General features: G+C 37.6%; 1 long non-coding RNA gene across 1 annotated transcript; it reads left to right on the top strand.

Moving 5' to 3' along the window:
• The first annotated feature begins 5131 nt into the window (after positions 1 to 5131).
• LOC135154710 (uncharacterized) lies at positions 5132 to 12978 on the top strand. The gene is made up of 3 exons (XR_010294079.1): positions 5132 to 5282; positions 8924 to 9043; positions 9402 to 12978. It is a non-coding gene; the product is annotated as an uncharacterized LOC135154710 (long non-coding RNA).
• The last annotated feature ends 4294 nt before the right edge of the window (positions 12979 to 17272 follow it).

Here is a 17272-nt window from a genome sequence, read left to right as displayed (position 1 = left end):
ATGAAAATTTCCTGCAATACCTTAATGGTACTCTGTCGTACCTGTGTGATACTTCTGTTGTACAAAACTGTATATAGAATTACAACAGGACTTCTGTGGTATCACTCTGTGATAGTTCTGTCATACTTCTGTGGTACAGGAAAATATGAAAATTTCATGCAATACCTTAATGGTACTCTGTCGTACCTGTGTGATACTGCTGTTGTACAAAACTGTATATAGAATTACAACAGGACTTCTGTGGTATCACTCTGTGATAGTTCTGTCATACTTCTGTGGTACATAAAAATATGAAAATTTCATGCAATACCTTAATGGTACTCTGTCGTACCTGTGTGATACTTCTGTTGTACAAAACTGTATAAGGAATTACTACAGGACTCCTGTGGTATCACTCTGTGATAGTTCTACTTCTGTGGTACATAAAAATATGAAAATTTCATGCAATACCTTAATGGTACTCTGTCGTACCTGTGTAATACTTCTGTTGTACATAACTGTATACAATATCACTCTGTGATAGTTATGTCGTACTTCTGTTGTACATGAAAATTCTAAAATATCCTGCAGTACTTCTATGACAACCCTGCGATACTTCTGTTGTATATGAACATTTTTTTAATTTCCTGCAGTACTCCTATTACTAAGCACTTCTATGGAAACCCTGTGATACTTCTGTGGTACATGAACATTTTGAAATTTCCTGCAGTACTCGATCCTATTAAAGACACTTCTATGAAAACCCTGTGATACTTCTGTGGTAAATGAAAATTTTGAAATTTCCTGCAGGACTCAATATAGGCACTTCTAAAATTCTATGGCAACCCCAGTGCTATACTTTCAAAATTTCCTGCGGTACTTCTCATGCAGCCACCCCAGAAATATGACTGAAACTGTATCACAGACGCTACTGGTGTATTTTCTGTGGTACAGTACATGAAAAAATTAGTTTCCTTCAGTACTTGTATGGAAGCCCTGTTTGTACCACAGACTAATTTTTTTATTTCCAGTGAGGGATTTATCTTTTTTTTCAGTTTCGGGAGAGGTCAGTAGCGTATTGAGTCTTATATTTTTAGAAGGCCATATGGCTTAAAAGGGCACCATTCATTTTAAAAAGTACAATTTTTTATATGAAAATTTAATTTTGTGATAGCTAGATTGTGACATATAGGCCCTATTTCAAAATTATATTTCACCCTGTCCCATTGTGTAGGTCTATATCAGCGAGGGGGGGGGGGTTATGCCTACTGAGACTCAGAGGTTTTAAGTTTGATAGCTTCTATTTCTACGAGAAAGGGTACTATACGTACTAGATCAAAACTAGGAGCAAAGCGCGAACTGAAAAATGCGAAAAATTATCGACCCCAAAATGGGCAACTTATATTTTGAGGACTATTGTTCGTTTTCAGGGTTATTTCTTTTTCATGCGCTCTTTTAAATTTCAATTATCATTTTTGTTTTGTTTGTTCGCCACTTATTTTTCATAAAAAACAGGATGAATAATAAAAAAATGACTATATTTAAAAGGGTACGTGTTGAAATATACAGGACACACCTAACACTCTTAGAGCTTAATGGTTGTGAGGAAGCCGGGTTGAATTTCAAAGAGATATTGTAATGAATAAAAATATAAGCATGAACGTATTATTCTACTTCATCCATCTCTTTCTAACAATACAAGAAAATAATTGAAGGGGAGGTCAACGCTAGAGATAATCAATAAATAGAGTAAAATTCACAAAACAAAATGCTTAAAATTTATTCAAAATCGGATGACAAATAACGAAGTTAAGTTGAATTTTAAGGATTTGCAATATTCCCATGAAACAGTTTTATTTAGGCATGTCTCATGAATATTCATTAGGTGGGCTGATGATGTCATATCCCATGTTCTTTTGTACAATATATGAAATTAGATTTATTCAACATATTTCTACCAAGAACTTAAACAATTGGAATGACGACTAATTAACCGCATTAGTTATTTAATGCAGCAACTTTACAATGGGGACACATTATTTACACATGTATTGAAAAAATAGATAATCATAATTTCATATCTAACATTAAAAAAGAAAAATGGGAATGTCACATCATCAGCCCACCAAATGAATATTCATGACGATGTGCACACTATCTGTTTTCACAAAATATTGATAAACAATTAACATAAGAAAGTTCAGCGTTGAATGTTGATTAAAAAATAAATCTCAGTTAAAATGCTATCTAAGATTTTGTTTTACACGTTTCATAACCAAGTTTTAATGCGATTCTGGCCCCTTAAAGTTTTTATTGCGAGAAAATACATTTTTCCAAGTTTCCCATCTATTTTTTTATTTTTTTTTTTTTAGTAAAAAGGACCTATTTTCTTACAAATATATTATTATAAATAAAATTACTTCAATATTTGTTCTCCTATTCACAATATTTTTTACAGTTGGAATAGGATAAACTAAAAATAGGATATTTAATTTCCATTTTAAGGCCTATTTTTTGCTTTATATCCCCGGTTTATATCTTTGCCACCTTGCAATATGTTACCCAGGACCAAAATCCAATTGAAACCAGTTGGATTTCCAACTGGTTTCAATTGGTTTCAATTGGTTTCAACTGGTTTCAATTGGTTTCAACTGGAATTTAACAATTTCCAGTTGAAACCAATTGAAACCAGTTGGGCAACTGGAAATCCTAACTGGAACCAGTTGGGTAACTGGAAATGACTTCCAATTGGAAATGATTTCTAACTGGAACCAGTTGCATACTGGAAATCCCAACTGGAACCAGTTGGGCAACTGGAAATCCTAACTGGAACCAGTTGGGTAACTGGAAATGACTTCCAACTGGAAATGATTTCTAACTGGAAATCCCAACTGGAACCAGTTGGGCAACTGGAAATCCTAACTGGAACCAGTTGGGTAACTGGAAATGACTTCCAACTGGAAATGATTTCTAACTGGAAATCCCAACTGGAACCAGTTGGGCAACTGGAAATCCTAACTGGAACCAGTTGGGTAACTGGAAATGACTTCCAACTGGAAATGATTTCTAACTGGAAATCCCAACTGGAACCAGTTGGGCAACTGGAAATCCTAACTGGAACCAGTTGGGTAACTGGAAATGACTTCCAACTGGAAATGATTTCTAACTGGAAATCCCAACTGGAACCAGTTGGGCAACTGGAAATCCTAACTGGAACCAGTTGGGTAACTGGACATGACTTCCAACTGGAAATTATTTCTAACTGGAAATCCCAACTGGAACCAGTTGGGCAACTGTAAATCCTAACTGGAACCAGTTGGGTAACTGGAAATGACTTCCAACTGGAAATGATTTCCAACTTGAACCATGCAGTTGTGTAACTGGAAATCCTAACTGGTACCAATTGGGTGACTTCTAACTGGAAAGATGGGTAACTGGAAATGAATTCTAATTGGAACCAGTTGGGTAACTGGAAATAAAACTGGAACCAGTTGGGTAACTGGAAATTATTTCCAATTGGTTTCCAATTGGAAATTTTCCAGTTACCCAACTGGATCCAATTGAAACCAGTTAATTTGCATATTATCTGCCAGTGTGCACAGATTAATGTTTTATGAGATTCATCATCATTAACAATGTATCTATTTAATTCTTTTCAATTTCAAGTACCACACTTTTTAAAGATAAGTATTTAGAATACTTAGCAGTGAAAACCATGTTCATAAATGTTATAGATTATAATTAAAACAGATTAAAGGATAATTAGTACACCACTAACTGTTACCAAATTACATCAAATAAAAATACATATATTTGAAGATCTTCCATATAAATATATACATATGAAAGTCTGTATTTAATCAATGCCCTTTACATTGGTATTAATAGACATAAAAACACTGCTTCTGTGTTGGCATGAGCAATAGTTAGTGCAAATGCTAATTAATTTGTAACTAATTAAGTTCATTCCAACTGGAAGTTCCAATTGGATCCAGTTGGAAACCAATTGGTTTCAACTGGTTCCAGTTGAAACCAGTTGCCTCCAATTGGTTTCAACTGGAACCAATTGAAACCAGTTGCCTCCAATTGGATTCAATTGGTTTTAATAGGGAAATTGGAACAACTGGAACCAATTGCCAACTGGTTCTAGTTGCCCAATTGGTTTTAACTGGAACCAATTGGCAACTGGTTTTCAATTGGAACCAATTGGTTTTAACTGGAACCAATTGGCAACTGGTTTTCAATTGGAACCAGTTGTTCCAATTTCCCTATTGAAACCAGTTGGCCAACTGGTTTCAATTGGTTTTGCCCTAATTGGTTTTAACTGGATTTTGGTCCTGGGTAGCCAGGCTGGTTTATATCTATTTCTTTTTAAATCAAATAAATTTGGATATTTTCAATCTATTTTTATGATGCGAAGCTATATATAGTTTGTAAATATGTTTTTTAATTGCAAGAACAATCTTGTATCTCTGTTCACATATGATGGCAGTTTATTTTGCTTCTTTTTTTCTAATTTGTATGAAGTTTGTATCTATATATTTTCAAACTATTTTCCATCCTTAAAGTGTCACAACCGATATCATATTATTTTTTACCTCGTTGGCAAAGTTATTATCTTTTCTTATGTTTCGCTTCAAAATGGTATCTTTATATTTGCTTGTCTTGCTCCTCCACCCCTTATCAAAATACCCTGCCGGCACTTGATCTATTTAATTTTCTTTTACTACTTGAACCTTATAAAGGGATCTTTCCTTCGATCGCAAGAAAGGATAAAATGTGTGTTTTTGAAAAGAAATAAAATTAAAAATACATAGGATTGGAGCTGTGATTTTCCTCATTGCTTTCTTTGTCATCCTACTTGCATACTAGTATTTTCTGTAAAATTGTGAGACATGTTTTTAAATCCTATCGATCCTTATATTAAAAAAAAGAATAAAGAGAAAGAAAAAAATTAAAAGACATAGAAAAGAAAGGAAGAAGAAATAAATATTTGAATTTTACTTTATTCAATTCCTTTACGTTAATAATATGATATATAAATGATGGCGAAAATAGTCAAATTGTCTGGTTGCCAAGTAAAAAGTAAGACCCCCCCCCCCCCCTCCGAGCTCCCCGTACAAACGCACGGACTGTACCGTATACGTGTTTCCGGTTCCGCCATTTGAAAAAAAACGTTCGTAACTGCTCAGCTGAACCCGAAGCTTGATGAAGAAGGCCGTCAATATTTCAACAAAAACTAACAGAATATGGATCAGATTCGGACAACGACTTCTTAAGACATTCACACAACAGGCTAAACAGTAAGTTAGATCAATTTTTCGTAGTTTGGCGCGGCATGCACTTAAATTTCTTCGACTTTTTAATCATTACCGTACGGCCACTGCACTGCCGTTGTTCCCGATCGCTTATCGGGTGGGGGCTGATCTGCGGTGTGCGCGGCCGGGGACGGCCAACGGCTGGCTAAGTTAGTAGTATATTGATGGCGGCGGTGAGGATGTTTGTATTGTCATGATTGTAGCCAGGTCAGGGGTGGGCGCTAATGCAGTTTCGCACCGGCCGATTAATACCAGCATACCTCATCACCAATATTTGTTCCCAAATGTCATGACAAGTCTCTCAGTCACATTTGAAGTCAATATATCCACCACTTTTCAAAATATCGTGATCGGGAATGGCTGTAGGCCTAGCCAGGCGGCTTCTAGAGAGTGAAAATCATTTACTAACGTAACTTCGTAAGGTCACTCTCATATGAAGCCAGGGATCCTTTCTCATATACCCACACAGAGGAAGCCAAAACTTGAAACTTTCACCCCCGGCCCCGAGATTTCTACTTTCCTTCTAAAAGATCTAGCCTAACGACAAAACGTTAGACCTAAATCATGTACATGGGATAAAACTTAATTTCCAACATTTCTACGCTCTCGTCGTTATTTTTGAAGAAGAAATTCATTCCAAAAAATGCGAAAAATATCATGATTAGACGGAAGAGACTTGCCCGATGTTTACGCCGCCATCTTGTTTTCTATTGTTCTTCGCCCATGACGAAAACCTTTCATTTGAAAACACTATACCCCAGTTTCCCTCAATCAATTCTCTTCTCCAAGTACGACAAACCATAACTGCCCCAAGCAAGCAATTTAAGTATCAAAACACCTGTTTCTTGACCTCGGTCCGAAGATAACACAACAGCCCGAGCAAAGCATGCCGTCATTTAAATTCACTTACTTTCCTTATTTCGAGGTCGATTTTCTTCGTTCGAACTTGAAAATGGACTAACATTGGATTTCTGAATACAATATGCATTTGAAAACGTGATTAAATATCGAATACAATAATTTCATTCCGAAGGTCCTACTACAGGCAGAGAAGTCTTACGTAATAGCACAGCTGTTGTTTATCATTTCGTCCTTGGCTCAACGCTCATAATCTGGCCTGTGGAGGTAAAATTGAGACAGCGGGGATTACCTGGCCTAGCGGGATTGATCAGGCGGGTGTTTCATAAAGCTGTTCGTAAATAAAGAGCGATTGGTGATCCTGTCTTGCGGTAAATGGTACACACCATTGGCGAAGATCTAGCGCGCGAGAAAGGATCACCAGTCGTTCTTAAAGTCGCTCTTAACTAACGAGCAGCTTTATGAAACGGCCCCCTGGGCTTGGAAATGATTTTGGGATTTACAAACGCAAAATGGGGTATAGAACCGCAGTTTGCAATCTGAACTGCGGTCTTTCTCCAAACGGGGGTTTGACGTAATGCAACGTTACAGACGCGAACTTCGAGACCATGAACTCGATCTGATATTCTGAGTGACAGAGGTGGGATTTTATGGGGGTGGGGAATATAAAATTCATGCAACATCTTGATTTTTAAAAAGAATTAAAACTAATATTCTTACTTTACACAAAGTTTCATTTAGTTCCATGCTTTTATCAGTCTCAAAATTGGTGATTTAGAGCCAACATGAAGTTCCTCACACATATTTATAATTCGCTGCCGATTTCAAAACATTGCATGCGGATGCAATATTCGCGAGATACCGGGCCTGGTCTGACCCGACCGACCTCACACGCATGCGATGTATTGAATATTGATACGTGTGAGAAACTTCATGTTGGCTCTAAATCATCAATTTTGAGACGGATAGAGGCATGGAGAAGAACTGAAACTTTGTGTGCAGGAAGAATATTAGTTTTAATTTTTTTAAAGAGCGTGATGTTGCATGAATTTGATATCCCCCCCCCCCCATAAGATCCCACTTTTTGTCACTCGGAATATCAGATCGGCAGATCCAGTTCACGGTCTCAAAGTTTGGGTAGGTGGAGCGTAGTGTAGCAATAGTGAAGTGGAGTGGAGCCTGCACAAACTTCACTCGAGGTAGGCAATCCCACAAATTTAAAAGAGGTTTCTATAAAATCAAGTCCGGCCTTCTATGAACATGACAAACTTACGAAAAGATGTGAAGTCAATTCACCCTAAATATCATCAATATCCCTCAAATAGCTTCATTTAAGCACTAATTTCTCTTCCGGTTGATAAAATATGGATCCGTCTTTAATTTCCAAAATTGTTCGTCTAACTAGCTAAAGGACGCATGTTTTATCTACATATTAAAGACACTACATAGAAAAGACTAGGCACAAAGACTATTATACATGTAAATCGATGCAAAGCATTACGCGATGTCGGCAAAGTGCCCAATCTTCTTATTGTAAAGACTTTAGCGACAATAACAGACTGTGAGTAAGGTTAAAATGCTCCTCTACTTTTAATGTTTTCATTAGTGCTGTTGTCGGGAACAAAAATCCATGTCGACATGTCGCTTAAAAATTAATCCCGACATCGACAATGTCGACATGAAAAAGGGACCGTAATTTAGCCTGGGCTCCCTAACATAAAAAAAACGCATTCGATCGTGGAACAACACTCTCAATCAAATATATTCACCTTGACACGAGTGATATCCCCACACTAGATCTATATAATACAGGCTCAGTTCGGGAATTGAGCTTCCAAAATCACCGATTTAATCCACATTTTTTTTCTGGAGAATCAAGTTTTTGTACCAGGATCCGGTTTCGAAAGCATTGCTCAATAACACTCGTAGCCAATTTGAGAATCACCAATTACAACAGTGATCATTGCTGCAAACGCAAGCTCCTCAATTTGACAATGAAAAGTAATGAAAATCGACCGATAATTTCAGTATCACTTCCGCGGCGATCCGTGCAACGATCTCCAAACGAATGAAGGGAAGTTTTCTGTGACTTCGTGATATGAAGTAAGCGCTCAATTGCGGCAGTCACAACTTTGACAAAAACACGTGTTCGCTGCTGCTCACGTTTATGTGAAAAGTAATGCATTGAGGAGCAACGTATTATCAAGCACGGTGAATAGCGCGCGATGGGTACATATTTCCGTGGATGGGTACGGTGAATGCTACTCTCGCTATAACGGGATATCGAGGGCGGCTCGATCGGGCAGGCCGGCCCTGCACTGACGTATTTCTACTGCCGCACAGCTTGCAGATATTCTTTTTTCATTTAATGCGCTGCTAAGCTGAATAAACCTTTTAATCGCGCCAATTACTGTGGATAAATGCTTCTAACTTTTCAGCTAATCTTTACACTCGTGATTGTAGGCTAGACCCCTTTTTATTTTATGTTTACATGTCGATGTGGGTGCGTGCATGTCGACATGTCGGAATTTTGAAAATCCTTCGTATGTCGACATCAATGTCGATATGAGGCCTATCGACAACAGCACTAGTTTTCATTGATTTTATGTTGAATATTATTAAAGAATATGACTCTTTGCACCTGAATTGTAACACTGAAATATGGAAATGAAGAAGTTTTATCATGTATTTTTATTACATCATGTATTTGTATTAACCTGCAAATAAAATTTTACTATGTCACTCAAATTCATTTCATTTCATTAAAGATTCAAAGAGGGATCTCTGGATGATCGAGCAGCAAGTCCAGCATTATGTGGGAAAGATACTACAGGTGTACACAGAAAAGGCCATGTTCTTGTACAAGACACGGTTGGAGTTCATAAAAGGTGATTATATAGGCATTCACTTCAGTAGATATTATAATTACAAAATTAAGCAGATTGTATTCATGCAGTGGCATACAGTGTAATCCTTGTTAGAAGATGTAGATTTATTCTTCATTGTTTTATTAAAGAGTTTCAATATGTGCTTATGACAATTTGTTTGCATTATAAATTGTTTGTCACTCTTCGGCTTAGTTTGCTTTTATAAGCAAGAATATGCTAAGAGAGATAGCCGCAAGGACCTCATTATCCGATAGATATGTACTTGTGAAAAGAGATCTAGATGGGGGCAAAACACCTTATTTCTTGTATTTTTATGTTGTTCATGTTATCGTAATGGTATGTGTTTTTTTTTCTACAGATTAAGCTGCCTCGTGCTATACAGACTTGGATAAAAACAAGCTGTCCAATGAATGGTGACTACTCAAGAGGAGCCAGAAAGTCAACTAAAGCCAGGGTATTTTGGGAGTTGATATGGCCGGGGAAGGGGGGAGGGGGGGTTTCCAGGGCCCCCCCCCCCCTTCCTTGAGATCTTGACCGCACAATCGCGTCTAACATTGGCACATGGGTTGTCTAGGGCATAATTTACAAAATTAAATTGTAAATTATTTCACGCAAATTGTTAGTAAGTGATAATACTAATTTATGCGTAATTAGAATACAAAATCATACTTTTTCCTCTATTGCATTGACTTTGTACACAAAATCACGTTTTTGAGCAATTTTTGGTATGACATGTACTTACATAATGTCACGTTATTACAGAACCACGTACCGGGTGACACAAGATTGGTCTCAAAAGATGCACAAGACTAGAAAGAGGCATGTTTTAAAAAAATTGTGCGGCAGCATGGTCGCAAAATTTCTGGAAGGGGGGGGGGGTCAAATTGGTCCAATTTAACTAAGGGTTAATAACTGGGAGGCTGTTAGCTGCCTTTTTACTTTCAAGTCTTGCACATCTTTTGAGACCAAATTTGTGATGCCTGGGTACGCTGTTCCGAAATTTCGCAACATTTTTATGTATTAATCCAACACAAATACTGTTTCTTGCTAAAAATTCACAATTAGTATACCAGTAATATACATTTATCAAGTCAAATTATTTAATTACATTTATAATCATAAAAGCTTTGATAAAGTATTAAAAAAACCAAAGAGTTGTATGTAGGCCTGGGACTTTCGGGTTTTTTCTCTTCGGGTACCCGTGGTAATTTTCGGGTGGGTACCTGAAAATCATGTCACTTGAAATATGACTGGTGGAAACACCCCATAGGTGACGTCATCAAGCCAATGCGATGCAAGCCAATTTATGAATGAAAATATAGTAAGCATGCGCATTGCAAGCCTCCCGTGCCCCACGCAGTATTCCATCGAAACAAGTTTCAATACTCTGTCACCTCGTACCAAAATCGACCTAGAATTCCACTTTCCTATATATCATATGAATTATAAAAGGTTTTCTCACCGATACTGCACAGGTAAGCAAATTTTTATTCTTGCTTTTCCGTCAAAATCTTACGAAGTAGCATCGATATTACATCGTGTTCGTGAGTTTGTATCGCTACGTGAACAAAGTCAATTGATTTCCGGGTTTCGGAGCGTCAAATGCGCCAGCCAATCACGATCGTGTTCCCATTTTCGGTTTATGATGAACTAAAAATGGTAACAAGAACGTGATTGGCTGGTGCTTCGTAGGTCGATTTTGGTATGAGGTGACAGAGTATTGCAGACTTGTTTTGACGTAATACTGCGTGGGGCTGAGGCTTGCAATGCGCATGCTTACTATATTTTCATTCATAAATTGGTTTGCGTCGCAGTGGCTGGATGACGTCACTGCGCTGCAAAAGAAACATGGCGATGATTGAACGATCTCGGTCACATCATCATCACTTGAAAACTTGTATATTTATGGATATTTAGAGGGTAATTGGTGAAATTCAAAATGAGGCTTGTGTACTTTTGTAATGAGTTACAATCATGTCTTACACTACGCAATACAAATCAAATACATGTACATTATACTGGTGAGCAATTTTCGGGTATCGGGTATTGATTTTTCTACTCGGGTACCCGGGTTTTAGTCCCAGCCCTAGTTGTATGAAAATTTTCAAAAATAATGAAAGGTAAAAGAAAACAAGATTACAATGTCCATTGCAAGGGGGCTAGTCTAGCTATTCAGGATAATTGGGATTTTATTCAGTTTTTAATTGACATAACATTATGACAAGATCCCTCCAGTTAGTGTATAAACAGCACATGGCCATGATTGAAATTCATATAACATTAAAGTATGCAAACCAGGCAGCTACATGTACATGTAGGACTCACTGCTTGTCAATTCTATTGTCTGCCAGGGTCAAGTGACATACAGTGCACATGTATAACATGTGTGAAAGTACATAAGAAAATCAGCTTTTTATTTGTGTACTGTAACATTGGGTGAACTGGTGATCACTTTGGATATGATGCTCTTCATATTGGTTTATTTTATGTATATGAATTTTTGGATAATCATTAAGAATTAAAGCCATTTACTTAATATATGGAAGCATAAGACCATCAAAGAACAGAATTATGTCATGTACAGCTAATTCATTTTGCGTGATATTACAATTGTAATTGTTTACTTGAGCAAGTAATTTGAATTGCTGCATGACCTAAACAATGACATGTTCCAATTCGAATAGTAACATGACCTAAAGAAGAGTTACTCCACCTCGATTGAGAGTGCTTATGTTAAATAATTGATGTTGCTACTTCAAATAATTGAGGTCAATCAAATTGGTCATAATTATTCAAGTCAATTTTGAGCTATATGTCATAATTAATTAGGTCATATACTAATTGAAATTACTAAATGACTCGAGTAGGTATGAATTCACATTGCCACATGACCTTAATTATTTTATGTAGCAACATCAAGTATTGAACGTCATTTAGTTATCAATTATGACATGTAGCAAATCAAATTACATGCCGCAATTTCGTGTTTATGATGGGCTCATGCTTACATTCATATATAACCCTTCAATACGTAGTTGGAGCAATTCTTAGACAAGAAGACTGTGTAAAATGATATGCCTATTCAATGTCAAAAAGGTTAATGTCTCAATAGATTTGATCTACGTTTTGGCAAAGTAATCTTATGTAAATATTTTTTCTAACCTATGGTGAACGTTCTAAATCATGTGAAATTCATTCAAAAATATCTTTCAGTATTTATGGACTTAAGTGAATTCTGAGCAAAATGAAGTGATTATGATTACGTTCATGTACTTTAAGTTTATACTGGTGATCAACACATCATAATTTCATCCCTTACTGTATGTGCACCATGCATTATCTGTACATGCAGAAGTGGTTATCCATTGTTTCATAACATGGTTGAGTAAAGGATGTTCTGCTTTTAGTATTAAGCCAATCGGGTGTTGACAAGAAGGGGAAAATGCAATTGCTCAGCTATTACAGTTTTTTTTGCAACCATAATACTGGTTAAGCCTTGGTTACATTCGCCGGCTCATGGCCTTACGTCGAGTCAAAATTAACAGTCTTAATCATCCTTGTACCAGCTACTACCAGCTACACGTGGGTGGTTTGTACAGGAATACCTAAAACTGCTGATTTTGTCTCGCCGTAAGGCAACCGGTCAAGGAATGTGACCAAGGTATTAATAATAATCGCTTATTGTTGTGTTAGAGGGAAGGATTCTGGGTCGAATCTAGCTTTCTTTATGTGATCTCAAAATGGCAGCAATGTATGAATAGTGAAAGTAGTTCATGTGGCATCTCAATGTTCATGGATATAAATCTTTGTACATGTCTTATCCTAAAGATGAAATGTTACTGCATTATTCTAGCAGTCATTTATGATATCAAAGATGTTCTATACTGTGCATAGTACAGCTCATACATAATAAAGGTATGTGAATATGCTTTTAACGTCTTTGCAAATTTGTGGGTTTTTTCACGCCTCTTTTCATTAGTCAAGATGTCAAAGTTGTTGTGCTGGATCACAGGAAATTCTTACAAACTACTACGCCTAACAAACCAGTGCAGGACGGTGTCGTGAGAAAATCGCACAGACTACTACAGGACAATACCATAGGATTGTCACAGGAAATCAACAAGAATACCCCTGCAGGATTACCACAGTAAAGTATCACAAGAAGGCTGCAGGATGAGACCAATAATGCCACAGAAGATATCAAAGATCAGTATCACAGGAATACCACAGGACAGTACTGCAGGAATTGTCCTGGGGTAAGGTCTCTTGGTATTCCTGCAGTACTGTCCTGTAGTACTGTTCTGTAGTACTTTCCTGTGATACTGGTCTGCGGAATTCCTAAAGTACTGTCCTGTCATACTGTCCTGTGATACTATTTATCACCACAGGATAGTATCACAGGACAGTACTACAGGAATACCAGACCAGTATCACAGGACAGTACTACAGGAATACCAGACCAGTATCACAGGACAGTACTACAGGAATACCAGACCAGTATCACAGGACAGTACTACAGGAATACCAGACCAGTATCACAGGACAGTACTACAGGACACAGTACCAGAAGCCTGCGGTACTCCTGTAGTACTGTCCTGCGATACTGTTCTGTAGTACTTCCCTGTGATACTGGTCTGCGGTATTCCTGTAGTACTGTCCTGTCATACTGTCCTGTCATACTATCCTGTCATACTGTCCTGTCATACTATCATGTGATACTATCCTGTGATACTATCCTGTGATACTGTCCTGTAGTACTAATAGTAGTGTGGTAGTGGTTGTAGCGGTTGTAGCGGTTGTGGTGATCGTGTCCTGTCATACTTCCTGCCATACTTATGCGGTTATTACCACAGGAAGTATCACAGGACACGGACCTGTTGTACTCCTGTTGTACATTTCTGTAGTACCGTCCCAAATTACGTGCACGTAATTCCTGCAGTACTTTCCTGCGATACTTCCTGCAGTACATATCACAGAGTACTACAGGAATTTTTTGTAAGGGAAGGGAGCATTTTGACAAATTTTGGTACGAATTTCCAAAGAGGATAGGTATCTCACAAATTAAACAATGCGAGCGCGCAGCGCGAGCTGAAAATTTTGATATACATTAACAATTTGTGTAAATCAAACAAAATAATGAAAGCTTGATGTGCGAGCTAAAATATTGTGTGCAAATTGATTTCAGAACTCGATATATTAAGTGTAATTTAATCCTTTTGAATGGGACTCATTACACAGGCAATGCGAGCGCGAGCGAATTTTTTTTCATATATAGTCTATTTTCCAATTCTTCCCCTCACCTTTTTCTTGTTTCCTTTCGGGGTTGGGTCGGCCGTTACGAGGCTGTAAATTACACATCATGGGTATAATACCTCTTTCTTACTTTTCTTTCTGTTTTTCGTAGTTTCTATCAAGTTAAAGAGTACACTTTTTTCTACAGGTTGTCAAAAAATAGGGGGGCCGGGGCCGGCTCGGCCCCCTCCTGGATCCGCGCCTGCAACGTGATCCAAAATGATTAATCGTATAGTACAAACACTGCATCTGATCATAAATGTTACATTAAAATTATGATTAAAGCATTAAACTTTCATTAGTGTTATATTTTATCATAGGTTTCATTTTAAAATTCGGATGCAAGTCAGATTTGACCTGTGCTGAACACTAGAGGCAATGACCTAAAGGATTATTGATGTCGAAATATCATAAAAATTAATGTTTTGCATCATAATAGTTCATTATAAACATTGTTAGGTAATTGTGAGAATAGTTATAATTTTAACTTGTAAGGTCCCTTGATACATGAGAAAATTTGCAGGTATTAAAAGTTGTGACCTTTAACCCTGAAACTTTCAAAGGTCACTGTATTTTGAATTTTTGAATAATAAACGTAACTAGTTTACTATCCAGCTTCTGCTGAATAGAACAACCCGCACCAAAGTAAATATCTTCCATATGGGACCAGTCCAATGGACACTTCACCCGGATATTCATATTGAAGGAACAAAGAAGGGAAAGGCAGCACGCTTCGATGACATCCCTCTGAGTAAATGAGACATTTTGATCGTATTGCTTAAGAATGGCTTGTCAGCCTGTTCAACAATGTGCTACACAGTCTCATCTTCCAGAAATTTTGAGGAAGAATAAAGTAATTGTTATCCTCAAACCTGGGAAAGATCCAAATGTGCCTACATGTAAAGCTACAGGCCAATCGCCCTACTCTGATATCTCTACAAGCTACTTGAGCATCTCATCCTGAACAAAAGATGGTCCCATTTTAGAACAACATCCTATTCCTAACCAGGCTGGTTTTAACTTGGGAAATGATATACAGGCTAGGTTCTCAACCAGACTTAGTTCACTGAGGACTTAATAAGGTAACTAACGGGTGCAGAAAATGTTGTTGAATTAACAGCTGCATCTGACACTGTTGTCTAATCGTATAACTATACAACACATTGATGACATTCATCTGACCAAACTCATCAAACTTCTACTAGAAAAGACATCTCGTTATGGAGCTCAACAGGAAGACCAGCAGGTATACAATATTCAAAAGAATTGACTCTCTCAGGGAAACTCCCCCTCCCTGCACCCACCCCTAGGGAGCGCGCTTCGCGCGCTCTGTCAGTGTTGGCACGCTTCGCGTGCATTTACCGCCCCCTGCAAAATGAAATCCTAGCTACGCGATTGAGTTGGGTCAAAAGTATATAGGCCTCTACGGGGGCCGGAAGAAAAAAAAAGTTTCTTCTTCTTTTTCCCCCTTAGTCCCCCGGCCCCTATCTCTCTCTCTCTCTCAGTCTCTCATTAATCCCACTCTCTCTCTTTCTTTCATTCTTTCTTCGGCTTTCTTCCTTTCTAATTTCTTTTACTTTTTCCTTCCTAATCCCTTTTACTTTCTTTGGCCTTTTCTTTTCATTCCTTCAGGACTTTTTTTAGGGGGCCCTGCTCCCAAAGGATAAAATCTAGGGACCCTTCCCAGTGCCTACCCTATGCTTCCACCGCCTCTGAGTATGAAATGAATATCCTTTCAATGAAAAAAAGAGATAAAATTTGGAGATGTCTGAAATGAGTTTTTGTTTTCATGTCATAAAGAGTTACAAAGTATCTGCCCCCCCCCCCCATCCCACAAGAAAATGTACAGCACGGTCAGTTCATTTTTTACATCGCAGTGGCGTACCGTGGGTCACGGCATTGGGAGGTAGCAACCGAGGAAAAAAAATTAGTTACTTAGTGGGCGCGCTCAAAAGCCAGGTATATGACCAAAAAGAGACATTTTCAGGACTGTGCCAATATGCATCTCATTGGTAAAATAAGGCGAGCGCGAGCTGACAGTTTTTGATATTTTTTTTTCAAGTTAAAGGAATTCATTTTCTAGAGGATATCTCGTCATATATAGTCATCTAATGTGAGTGCAAATTGTGTGCATATTTTTTTAGAACTACAGCTAAACACATGAAGCACTTTCTGTAATCATTGTAATTATGAACACATAATGATACGTATTTCGAGCGCGAAGCGCGAGCTGAAAACTTTTGATATTCATACGTACATGAAGAGGGCATTCTAAGCCATGTTTGTAGGAATTCATTAAGACCATATACCTACTATCTAACCAAAATGATGCGAGCGCGACTTTTTTTTAATATTCAGAGCAGCCTGAGAAAAGGGGACATTAACCTGTTTTTAGGAATTTATGAAGATCTAGCGCAGGCAAATCCAACGGAAGTACGGACCAGAAATGTTTAAGTTACATTCAGACCTTAAAATGGGGCCGTTCACTGTATAATCATGAAAAAAAGAAGCATATTGTGATTACTTAAAATAATAAAAGATCGCGAAGTGCAAGGAATATATATTTGGTGTAGGCCTATATATTGACTTGAAAACGGGATGTGTTAGTACCCTTGAACATGATTATTCATCTCATTAAACATACAATGCGAGCACCAGGAGTGATGAACGTGCAGGCCCTAGTATAATTGTTTCATAACGTTATTTCTTAACTAATTTCTTCTTCTTCCCCACTATATGTTTCTCTTTCTTTCTTCCTCTTTTTCTCCTTTTCCTCCGAGTTTTTTTCTTTCTTTCTTTCTTTTCAGTTTAACCAGCTGCCTCTATTTTCCATTGACTCGATCAGCTAGAAAATCAATGCAAACCGATTGGCCTATAAATTATGCTACTCCAGCGTAGCCGGGACCTAAAGTTCTGTCAAAAATTGTACTTTCAACA

Source organism: Lytechinus pictus, chromosome 7, assembly GCF_037042905.1.
Source record: "Lytechinus pictus isolate F3 Inbred chromosome 7, Lp3.0, whole genome shotgun sequence".
Taxonomy (NCBI): Eukaryota; Metazoa; Echinodermata; class Echinoidea; order Temnopleuroida; family Toxopneustidae; genus Lytechinus; species Lytechinus pictus.
The sequence above is the reverse complement of the archived record's forward strand: the minus strand, read 5'-3'. Positions and strand labels throughout refer to the sequence as shown.